The sequence below is a fragment of the Urocitellus parryii genome, chromosome 3, assembly GCF_045843805.1.
Source record: "Urocitellus parryii isolate mUroPar1 chromosome 3, mUroPar1.hap1, whole genome shotgun sequence".
In the NCBI taxonomy this organism is placed as follows: Eukaryota; Metazoa; Chordata; class Mammalia; order Rodentia; family Sciuridae; genus Urocitellus; species Urocitellus parryii.
Genome location: NC_135533.1, coordinates 20,693,457 through 20,705,360, shown reverse-complemented (window position 1 = coordinate 20,705,360; position 11,904 = coordinate 20,693,457).

Genomic DNA, 11,904 nt, shown 5'->3' with positions numbered 1-11,904 from the left:
GTACATTTTTGTTTTTAAATCCTACTTAGATTGATTTGAAAGCAACTTGACATTTTCTTTTTTTATTAACTGGCTTTTAGAACATGTTGACAAGCATGCTTCATTTTGAATGGTCCTAAGCAGTTCTCTGGACCAGGGCTGAGACCACCAGGTCATTTGGAAACAGATACACATGACTGTGAATAAATAGATTTCTGCATCTGGGTCTCCTGACTCCATCTTACACTCATAGCACATGTACTTCTTACGTAACACCTGTGCGCGACTATATATAGCGTGCACAGAATCTTGTTTTCATAGCATACGTAGAGGCTCTTGCCAGAACTTTCTTCCAAGCCAGGGAGTCTGAGAAAAAAAAAAAAAAAAAAGCAGGAGGGAACAGCACGGAAGAGGGTGAAGCCAATCTGGCATCAGCTCCGCCTCGCAGACCAAACTCTGATGAGCTCACATGTGTACACACAGCCATCGCCACAGCTACCTGCAGTGACATTTCCGCCTTCTCAGACTGGGCAAGCTGGGGACCGAGAAATAAGGGGATCCTTGAGGCCATTCTTAGCATCTTGTTCATGAACTTCCTCGAAGTCGAAAAAAAAAATTGCAGTTGGAGCAAAGGCTCTGGCACCCTGTCACCAGTCCCTCCAGCCATCAGGGACAGCCAATAGGCTTGGTAGGGGCAGCTCCAGGTCTTCAAGTCTAAGAAGGGTTGTCCTCACACAGGGCAGGAGGCCCACTCCACAGATCTGAGGTTCAGGGACCAAAATCAAAACCACTTCCTTCCTGGAAGTAGGAAGTGCTCCATACCCTGGGCTCTTCCCTAATTAAGCTCTTCCTGACTTTTCCTCTACTCTTCTTCCCTGGCTTCCAGATTCCACCTCTCCCCTAGACTTCCCACGCTTCCCTCCTCTCCCCTGCAGCTTCCTGGCTCCTCTGGGCGGCTCCCCTTCGTCCTCCCCTTTTCCTGTTCAGTCCTAGCCTCTCCCTGAGCCCAGATCTCTGCCAGCTGCAGCAGTGCCTGCCCGTGCCAAGGCTGCAGAGTCGCACGCGTGATTTCTCATATAAACAGTTTCTACCTAAGCAAACTCTTCTGTTGATGGCAGGCTTCGACAGCTGAGAAATCTTACAAATGCTTGCTTACCACACATCAATACCAACGTGTGGGCTGAGGGGACTCAGAGGAAGGGCCAGGTAGGGTGAGTGGAGTCTCTCTCACCCACAAAGAGAGCAAAGGTCTTTCCGGGATACAGTGTGCCACCTTGGCCCTGGGCCCCTGGGGCTGCAGGATGACTTGTGGGAACACCCTCACATCCCCATGCAACTCCCATGTTTGTTCTCCTCCAGGAGCAAGGGCAGGCCAGAGCCCAGCAGTCAGGAGGTCTGCAGCACACACAGTCCAGGGGTTGCCATGGCAACCCCCTTGAGCACACCCCCTGCCTCCTCACCAAATGTTGGTCTCAGAGGCACTTCTGAGAGATGGCAGTGAACCCTCAGACCTTATCTGGCCCTAGAAGCCACCGTCCCTCCCTGCCCACTTCATTCCAGGCACAGCAAGACCGTCAACATGAGGAGGGTCCAAAGCTTCCATTTCACTCAAGCTTGAAATAAAATGAATGACTTCCTGAGCTTCTCACACCCAAGCCATCTGAATGGTGTTGAGGATATATAGCGTGAAAGGTCTGTGACTTCAGAAGACGGGGGATAGGGAGAAATTAAACCTATACACTTTCAAACCCAAACTTTTCATTTCTATGACCCTGGAACATTCAGTGGCGCTTCCCTGTTGGAGTTGGGAACGGTCCTAACTGCCCCTGGCAATATCCACGGGGCTCTGTGAACCAGAGAAGTTAGTTCATTACTATGACTTAAAAAACAGGCTCAAAAAATGGGGTGGGGCAGGCGCAGAACATGAATGAAATACCTAGTATCCACAGCTTATTTGGAATCCTTTGTTAAAAAAGAAAAGAAAGGAAAAGAAACTTGATTACAGACATTCGGTAACTAGAAAGTAGTAGACTCAACGAGCTTTTTGGCTAGTACCAGGGCTGGGAACACTAAAGAGATTGCTAAAAACCACCTAAACATCAGGGCATGGTGGCCCACACCTGTAATCCCAGTGGCTCAGGAGGCTGAGGCAGGAGGATCATGACTTCAAAGACAGCTTCAGCAACTTAGCAAGGCCCTAAGCAAATCAGTGAGACCCTGTCTCTAAATAAAATACAAAAAAGGGCTGGGGATGTGGCTCAGTGGTTAAGTGCCCCTGGGTTCAATCCCCAATATGCAACCCCCCCCCCCAGAAAAAAAAAAAAAACCTAAACAGAAACTGTCCTGGATACCTGTATGCCACCATTAGGGTTCTGGGCGCCCATGTTATTTTAGTGCCTACAACTATTTTTAAAGCTTATTTTTCTTTCCATCAACATATCTTTAAAACCAAGGAATGATAGTGCTTTGCATTGGTAAAATATATATTTCATTTATTATAAAAATACTAGTCTTATAGTTCCAACCTTTGAGGTCAAAAATCATTGTCTTAAGAACACGTGATTCGTGACATCCTAGGTGAATGGATGACAAAATTCATCTCTCCAATCATGGGGCGATTTAACTAGTGAACCATCTTCCTTAGAAGAAGGCCTCTTCCTGAGTAGAGAGCAAGCCACACGGAGGTGTGGGAAGTCATCAAGTTCAGTGACGTCACTCTTTCTGTGCTGCCTTCTTCCCCTCTGGTAAAGGTCTGATTACCAGCATCTGGCACTGTACAGAACCAGTGCTGCCTGGTGACACTCCTCATCATTCTTTCCTTCCTTTGGAGAAACTCATTGTTAAGTTTCACTTCAGATTTTTCATAGGCATTTCTTCCAAGTTGCCCCAGCTTTCACAAGAGTCGAAGAAATTAATATACTTCTTAAAACTTTAAGCAAATAAATGCTCAGAATGTATGCAGTGCTTAGTCCCTTCCATGTTGACAATGAAGTCACCTGTGTCATTTCTGCAGCATCACTGGAAAGGAGAGTATTCAGTGAGCATGTAGACTCAGCTAGCGTTTTGCCTCATAAATGCACTTTCCAAACATTTGCACAATATTTTTCATAATCTTCTCAAAGGCTGGCTACGCTGAGCCACACAAACAGGTCTGTGTCTTTTCCACGTTACCTCGCAGCCCTATGCTATGGCTTGGCACCTCACAGGTGTCTATCAGACTTGGTTAAAGGGACGGGTGCTCTCCTTGGACCATTCAGCAGGGACTCCAACTTGGAGTAGCTGGTAAGTGTCAGAGTATGGAACAAGGCCAAGGCTTTAGTCTGAAAACAAGTCTACTAATGAGCTTTCCAGGATCCTGGCAGATCATTAAGTCTTTTTAAAAAGGGAAGAGGGCAACTCTAAGAGTTCTTTGTGCTTGGTTCACAAAGAATTTCAATGTCCCCGTTGGAAGATCTTTGGGATCATACACAAGGTACAGCCTGGCGTCATGAGAGGTGGAGTTAGGAAGTCTCAGAGCCAGCTTCCATGCTGAGCTCCCCTAACGATGCCTAATTTGTGTTGTGGCTGTGAGCATTACCTGAGAAACTGGGATGGTTACCATGTGGCAACTTGCTCAAGCTATGGTGCCCAGTTATTTGGTCAAACACCCATCTAGATGTTGCTGAATTTTTATTGCCTTATTTATTTTAAGATGTGATTGACATTTAACCCAGTAGACTTGGAATAAAATGGATTACCCTCCCCAATGTGGGTGCGCCTCATTCAATCAGTTGAAAAGTTTAGAGCCAAGTTTGAGGTTTCCTGAAGAAGAAATATTTTTTTTTCATACAGAAATACTTTTTTTTTCTCAATAAAAGTAGATTTGCTTCTCTGGAAAACCTAAATTATTACAGAAAGTTAAACCCCTAGCGTGGCCTTAGATGGAGCTAGTACCCAAATGTTCATTCTTTTCCACTGTCCTCCCTGAATCCCACTTGCTCAGTCTCCATGCTTGAAGCTGATGTGGCCCATCCTGTGGGGAACTGTTATGACGTCTGCCACTAAGACCCTGTGTCCCTAGTGCTGGTTTCTTGATTTTTTAGTTGTAGATGGACACAATACCTTTATTTTGTTTATTTAGTTTTGTTTTTGATGTGGTGCTGGGGATCTAACCCAGGGCCTCATGTGTGCTAGGCAAGCGCTTTACCACTGAGCCACAACCCAGCCCTGGTTTCTTGATTTCTAAGACATTCAGCTGGTAAAGAGTCCACCCACCTGCATCCTTCTGATCATGCTCTGAGAGTAGCCCACAGGACACCCTACACTGACCAAGGTCAGAGGGGTTCCCAAGATGACTCTCAGGTTGGTAATTTGCTAGAAGGACCCACAGAACTCACTGGAAGCTATTATACTTACAATTATTGTTTGTTCCTGCTACAGTATACAGATTATAATCAGACAAGGAGAGAGGCCTGTTAGTCAACTGTGACCATGACCAAAATACCTAACAAGGTATTTTACAGGAGAAAAAGATCACTGGGGCTCACCGTTTGAGAGGTTCAGTCCACGGTCTACTGACTCCATTGCTCTGGGCCCAAGTAAGGCAGAACATCACGGAGCAGCATGTTGGGGACAAGCTGCTCAGCTCACGACGGCTAAGATGCAGAGAATGAGTGTGAAGAAACAGGGACAAGACGTAATTCCCAAGGGTGTGCTCCCAGTGACCTAGTTCTCTAGCCCCATCCCACCTGCCTACAGTTACCGCCCAGTAGTCCATTCAAATCATCATTTCACCAAATGGATCGTTGATTAGGTCACGACTCTCATAATCTAATCATTTCACCCCAGAACATTGCTGTGTTGTCTCATGAGCTTTTGGGGGACACCTCATATTCAAACCATAACGAGGCCCAAAGACTGAATCCAGGGAAATTCTATGCATGGAACATCCTGTGGTCCTTTGCTTTTGGAGTTGGGAAAGGTGCTAACTGCCCCCAGCAATATCCATGGGGTATTATGAACCAGGGAAGTTCGCCTGAGCCTTGGTGTTCCAATTTTACTGGGGTTCCATGGTTTACCTCTCACATGGCTGACCTTTTAGCTCCAATCCCTCCAGACATGGAGTGAATACCACTGGCCCAAAGGCCTATCATATATCATGTTGTCCTGTGGTCCAAGATCTCTAAGTAAACAAAGATACCCTTATAGGTAGAATCCTTGAGATCTAGAAGCTACCTCACATAGCTAAGGACAGAACACAGAATTCTTCTGGGGTCTTGAACTACACCTCCCCCATGGTGTATCAGCATCCACCTTCCACATTTATAACTTTCCAGATTTTTCCATTTGAAAGTGGCAGTAACCAGGAGAGGGACTGGTTACTTATCATCCCTCTGCTGGCATTTAATGAGATGGCAGTCCCACTGGGGGTGCTGTGGTGGATACCTCCTAGCTCTTCAGTACACACTCATGCACGTTTAAGACCCTGCACTGGGGTTACTCAGAGTTCTTCATGCTCCAAGGAACCAGCCAGCCAGCCCTTTCTGCCTAGTACCACCCCAGCTCAACAGACGGAAGCATCATCACTTATCGAAAACGCCTCTTCTGGGCCGAGGATGTACCTCAGTGGAGGAGCACTCGCCTGGTCGTGGTGACGCCTTGTGCTCCTTCCACCACGCTGCCAAACTAAATCAAAAACTCTCCTTCTTCCAACTGCCCAGTGACCACACTTATCAAGTCAGGAGAGGCGATCAACAAGATTAGCAAAATCTACAGATTTCTAACATTCAGATTCCTCTTTAACTCTCATATCACAGCAAGGTCCAAAGACATGGGCTGAGAGAAAATCTCCATGGGGTCTGTGTGGCCATTCAAGGGGTCAATCCCTCTGTCCCCCACAGGACGTGAAATGAGTTCTATTTCCACAAGCTGACTTTTTTTTTTTTCTAAATGAGGTGGGGTCTTGCTATATTTTCCAGACTAGTCTTGAACTCCAAGGCTCAAGTGACCCCCTATCTCAGCCTCCCATGGAGCTGGGGCCTCAGGCTGGCACCTCTGGAGGGGAGGGGCAGACAGGAATCAGTGAGCATCTGTAGCCACACTGCCAGCAGCCACAGAGGGTGAAACCGCCTGAGCCGTACCAATGAAGACCTCAGAGCCCTTGGCAGCTCAGACGGCCTGCCGCCCTCCTTTCCCATCAGGTGAGGAGGAGAGTTCAGAGTACGAGGACAGAGGCAGGAGAGGATGTCCTCAGTCACATGAGGAAAACCAGGACAGATCTGAGACACAGGTGGCTCTGAAGGACGCAGTGGAGGCAGGGGTAAAAATATGTGTTTCTGTCCTGCAGGCTCAGGTGCAGGGAGAATGGACAGGTATGGGCACAGCAGGCTGGTGGATTGTGGGCATTACCATCCACAGTGTGTGGATTCTCCCAACCACAGAAAAGCCTCAGCCGAGGTCCTCATGCAAATATCCTTTCTACAGAGGGAATGGGGCATATGGTCAGGTCACCTTCCTGGCTCCCCTCCCTGCATCTCCTACCTAATGAAAACAGCACCTGTCCTAAGGTCGGCCCTCCCAGGGCCCTGTCAGGGAAGCTGGGAATCTGCTTTGCTCAATGGAACCAAGGTGTTACAACTAATAACATCGCCAGATAACATTCTCCCTTTAACAAGACTCAGGTGCCCTAACTGGAAAAAGACCAGCTGCGGATGTTTCTGCATTCGTAGGTAGTTACTTGTCCCTATCCTGCCCCCAGAAAGAGACTCAAACAAATTGGCCAGCTCAGTATCTTAAAGCCCTCTAACAAACCTGCAAGACTCATAGAGATGTAAAATAAGCTTCAGTGATTCTGTAAACAACCTGAGGTATGTCATGATCCAGGAGTTATAGGTTCTGGAGAGACCCATTTACCCCTGCCTGACCCCAGCTATGCCCCTCTGCAGAAAAGGGGTCCCTCCCCTGTTCACAGAAGCCTGCTTAAACAGGCCCCGTCCACATGTCTGCTTGCCTGGTAGCACTGTGTGAAGTTTGTTGGGGAGGCAGGAACCTCGTATTTTTATTTCTGAGTCCCACAGTGAGTTAAAAAGGAATTGCCAGCACCCAGGGTTCTGCTTACCAGGCTTCAGGAAAGAGGGAAAAGGCAGCCTGGCTCTCACTCCCTTCCCCATATCTGATCAGGCCTCCTCCACACTCTTGCAGAGCAGAGAGAACTTGTTAAGTGACCTGGGGAAGGGTCAGATGCAGAGCCTCGGAAATAAAGCCTACACCGTGCCAATCCACCAAGGCCTGGGCTTCAGGATGAAATCCCCACTTCCCAAATGCCGAAGGGGTCCAAGGGGTCGGGGACACCTATCACCAGGGGCATCCTGGCAGCTGAGATCAGCTGTCTCTCCCACCTGTTTGCCATGAAGGCAGAGACACCTAACATCCAGGGGCCAGGGAGACCTAGCACAGGGTTGGCATGCTCTTGACGTAGCCGACTTCTTTCAAGTGCCCCTTATCCATCATCAGAACAAAGACAAGCCCAGTGACCTGGAGTTCCTTTCAGCAAAGGAAATTTATTCCAGGGCCATGAACTCAGTTCTCCTCGTCGGCCCCGTCTCTGGGATCCAGGACCCAGGGCTAGACCTGGTCATGGCGAGGACATGCCATCTGGGTTTCATTTCAACTCTGTCACCAATTTTCTGTGCCCTTAGGCCATCTAAACTCTCCTCCTCCAATTAATTCCTCTCTAAAATGGGAATAAACTAATTCCCAGGGAAGTCCTGTGGAGGAGCGATGTAACACGTGCCAAGAAGAGCCGGGAACACCTGGAGACGCAGCAAGCACTATTTTTATTTCATACCTGGAAGCAACAGTCTCTCCACGAGTGGGCTGAGTTGGCTCTTCCGCCCATAATGTTTGTGGACGGATCATGTCTGTATTTAAACCAAACACAATATTTAAGCCACCAGAAATAAGAAAACAAAGAGGGGAAAATTCCATCACATAGGGTTTTTTTCCCTTCAGACTATTCATCCAGATGGTGATAATTAGTGGAATCGCCTGTCTGCACCTGTTATTGTTTATGCATGCATTCCACCTATAGGAATGTGTAAGGAACTTTCTGGAAGAGTCTACCAAGTGCAGACATGGGATCAGGTACGGCCTATAGCTTTGAGGATGCACCCTTTGGTACTCCCTTGGAGTCAAGAATAGAGCTCTTGGTGCTAGAGGGACCTGCCAAGGCAGAGGACTCCTTTCCCTGCCTCTTACAGTCCTGCAGTCGATTGCATCACTGTGCACCTGATTAAATGCACCTTGAGTGCTCGCTCACAGCCACAGAAGCCCCACCAGGCACCATTAAGAATCCTCACACCAGGGCCACATAAAACCCCTTGAACTGAGAACTTTGGGTGGTGCATGAAAAAAAAATCTATCTTAAACAATGGGAGAGCAAGTGGTCTGACGCTTCATTGAGTTGGGGATCTTCTGGACTGGAAGGGACTGGAGATTTTCAGTGGGAAGCTGGGTTGGGTTCCAGGCTTTTCCGTTAACTTCCTGTGTTTCCCGTGTGATTCTAGGCAAAGCACTTTCCTCCAGGCCCGTCTCTGAAGACTAGAATCAGCGAATTCTTACTTGTGTCCCAGGAGTCCCCCTTGGCTTTTCCTAGAAGGCTCCAGAAATTTCTAAAGGGAGAATGGGTTTGAAGACATTAGGTTGGGCTCTGGCTTCCTGGCTCAAGCAGTCACAAGGGCTGCTAAGAATTTGTTTACAATCAATGCTCCCGATCAGTTCACCTTAGTGCCTGGAATGGGGCATATACACAGCCCTGAACTAGTTGAAGGTGGCATCCATGGGTCTGGTTATTCTAAATCTCACATTCTTAAATGTTAACCCCTGAGGGAGTCAAGGACTAGGACTGTGGCATCTAGAGAGTATCACATTATTTCTGTGAGTCATGATTTTCTCATTCTTGAATGGAAGAAGTAATGGAGACCCTGCTTAGGAGTCTAACAGTCAGCCCTACTCATTGGTCTGCATGTATCCATACCCCATGACCTGCCAGCAGACCTGGGTACAGTTCTCTGGGCCTTGAGCCAGGGTAGGAAGCTGAACCTCGGGAACACAATGCTGCTCAGCCTTGGTCTTGCTCCCATCTGCTGTGGAGTGAATCGTGTTCCCCAGATTCACACGTTGAAGTCCCAACCCCAGTGTGACATACCTGGAGAGGGAGGAAGGAAGGGAATTGGAAGGGCAAAAGGGGAGGGAGAGACAGAGAAAAAAGAGAGAGACTGTTCCTCAACGTGCCCAGGAAAGGCCATGTGAGGACATGACCTGGAAAGGAGACCCACCAGAACCCAACCATGCTGGCACCTACATCCGGGTCTTCCAGGTACAGCTGGGAAACACCACGTCTACAGTTCAAGGCACCCAGTCTGTGGGACTTTGCTATGGCGATCTGAGTCGTCACACTATAACCAGTTAGATTCCTCAGCCATGGCAAGCGGGGGCAGCCACACAGCTGGGTGTGGATGTCACACCCTGTGTCATGTGGCTTTCATCATTAAGAAAGGCTCTGCTGCCATTGAGACTGTGTGTCTTGTCTCCCAAACTCAAACACAAGCCCCTTGATGTGGGAGGTCAGCAACCTCTTTCTGGCTTGTCTGCTGCTCTCTCATGAGGTTGGCATCACCAGACTGTTTACTATTTGAGAGAATGGAGACTCTGAAGTTGGCAGTTCATGCCCAGCCCCACAGCATGGAGAGGGGACCCCACGAGAAGGGTGCTGGGGTTTCCAGCTCTGCGCGTTTGCTGCTTCCTTCGGGGCCTAGGCTCTGACAGCACTCAAGGAAGACCTCTCAATCAGGGTCAGTGGGGAAGGAAGCGATGTGCCTCTGGCTGCTTCTCATCTTCTGGGACCCATGCAGGTGAGGTGGCAGCTCCCATGGCTGGTGGCTGGGTGTCCTTGTGCAGTAGCACCCCCAACATGATGGAGAGTATGTCCCATGGTGGGATAGGGAGGGGCTGGGCACTGTGGAGCAGGTACGTCCATGCTCCTCCCCAGGTGCTCCTGCAGAGTGCAGATGGGACTGGCCAGGTTAGAAAGGCGTGTGGATTCCGGAACTCCAGGGCTGAGCCATGTCATTCAAACACAGTGTTAACAAGGTTACAGAGTTGGAGTCTGCTCCTGTACTAATAAACTCCTTCAAATTACTTGTCCCGAGCATTTATATGGAACTAAGTATTTCCCTAAGTGATACTGATCCCTTCACAAGCACCCTAGGAAGCAGATCTGATTCCCGGTTGGTAGGAGAGGAAACATCCTCAGTGGTGAGTGACCAAATTCACCCCATTAATGAGCAGCAAGACTAACTGGGGGTTCCATTCCCCATTCAACATCCTACTTCATCCTGCATTTCCATCAGAAATCAGTCATGGCTACAAGCTGCTCCTCCACTCAGCTGGATGCCTCAGAAGCCCGTACTATTGGTTTTAGGGTGTTCATGGCTCAATGCAGAACAGTGTTTCCCAAATGGGGGTCCCAGGGAACCCTAAACTCCTAGCAAGATACTAAAATATACTTTTTTCTTTTCTTCTTAAGTAAGGAATTGTTCTACAGTAAAGCTTGGGCCATACTATAGTCTTTTCTTCTTAGGTCAGCTGTGTTAGCAATTAAGAAGTTTCTGTAAATTTAATTCCACTAAGTTTCTAGCAACATTTTGGTCCAGGGAAAAGGTGATGCAGGATGTAGATATGTCAGTGGCTAAGAGCACAGCAGACACCTGTTTGCCATGCCAGAAGGAAAGGATCATTGCGGTGCAAGGAATTAAGACCACAATCATCGTCAAATAACCACATTTAACTCCTTTTCAAAAATGTGTCACTATTAAATAAGTCTCTCTAAAGCACTTTGTTGTTCATGTGTAAATGTATATGTTCTTTTGCTTGTAATTAGTAAACAAAACATCGATTACTTGTATCTCTTGTGTATTTTCCAAGTTTCCAAATAGCTATCATTTACTTACATAAAAAAGTAATTTGAAATCACCTGCCAGCCCACAGTCAAGACTTTAAAAGTGATTGGGGGATGGAGGAAATGCAGAAGACAGGCCATAGAAGAGGCTCATGCAATCTCTCGTGTGTAACTTGGTACAAGACTAAGTTTTTAAAACCATAAACTACAGCGTGATTTTGTAGGTCTGGAAGTTTTGGTTTTAGAAAAAGTGGACTTTTGGGCTGGTTAAGTGCTCAGATACCAGATCTGACCATGTCCTTGTGGGGACTGGGGACACAGGAAGAAGGACAGAAACCAACAAAGATATACAAATGGCTAATACACCCATAAAAAAGTTCAGCACCATTAGTCACCCAGGTGATGTGGATCACCATGTAAGACCACTCCACACCAACCAAGGTGGCTATGGTTCAGATGAAGGCCAACTACTGAGGCTGTGAAGAGAGTGAAACTCCCAAACACTGCAGATGAGAAGATAAAATGGTACCACCACTTTGGAACATGCTTGAAGGTGCCTCAGAACCTTAAACACAAGTACCATGCAATCCAGAAATCCCATTCCCAAGTAGGTACCCAAGAGAAATGAAAACCAAACTTGCACATGTTTACTGTAGTATTATTCCTAATAACCAAAAAGTAAAAACCTTTTTGATTTGTCATTTTTTTTTGTTGTGTAAAAAAGTGCATATCCCACCACAAAACAGGGTATATCCACACAGTAGCATATCTGACAATAAAATGAAATTCTGACAAATGCTACAACATGGATAAACCTTGAAAATATCATGCTAAGCAAAAGAAATCAGTCTGAAAGAGCACATACTGCATAATCCATTTATATGAAATATTCAGGATAGGCAAATTTATAGAGTCAGAAAGTAAACTCACGGATGCCAGGGCATGAGGACTTGGGGGGAAAGGATCTGATTAATAATGACCATAGGGCT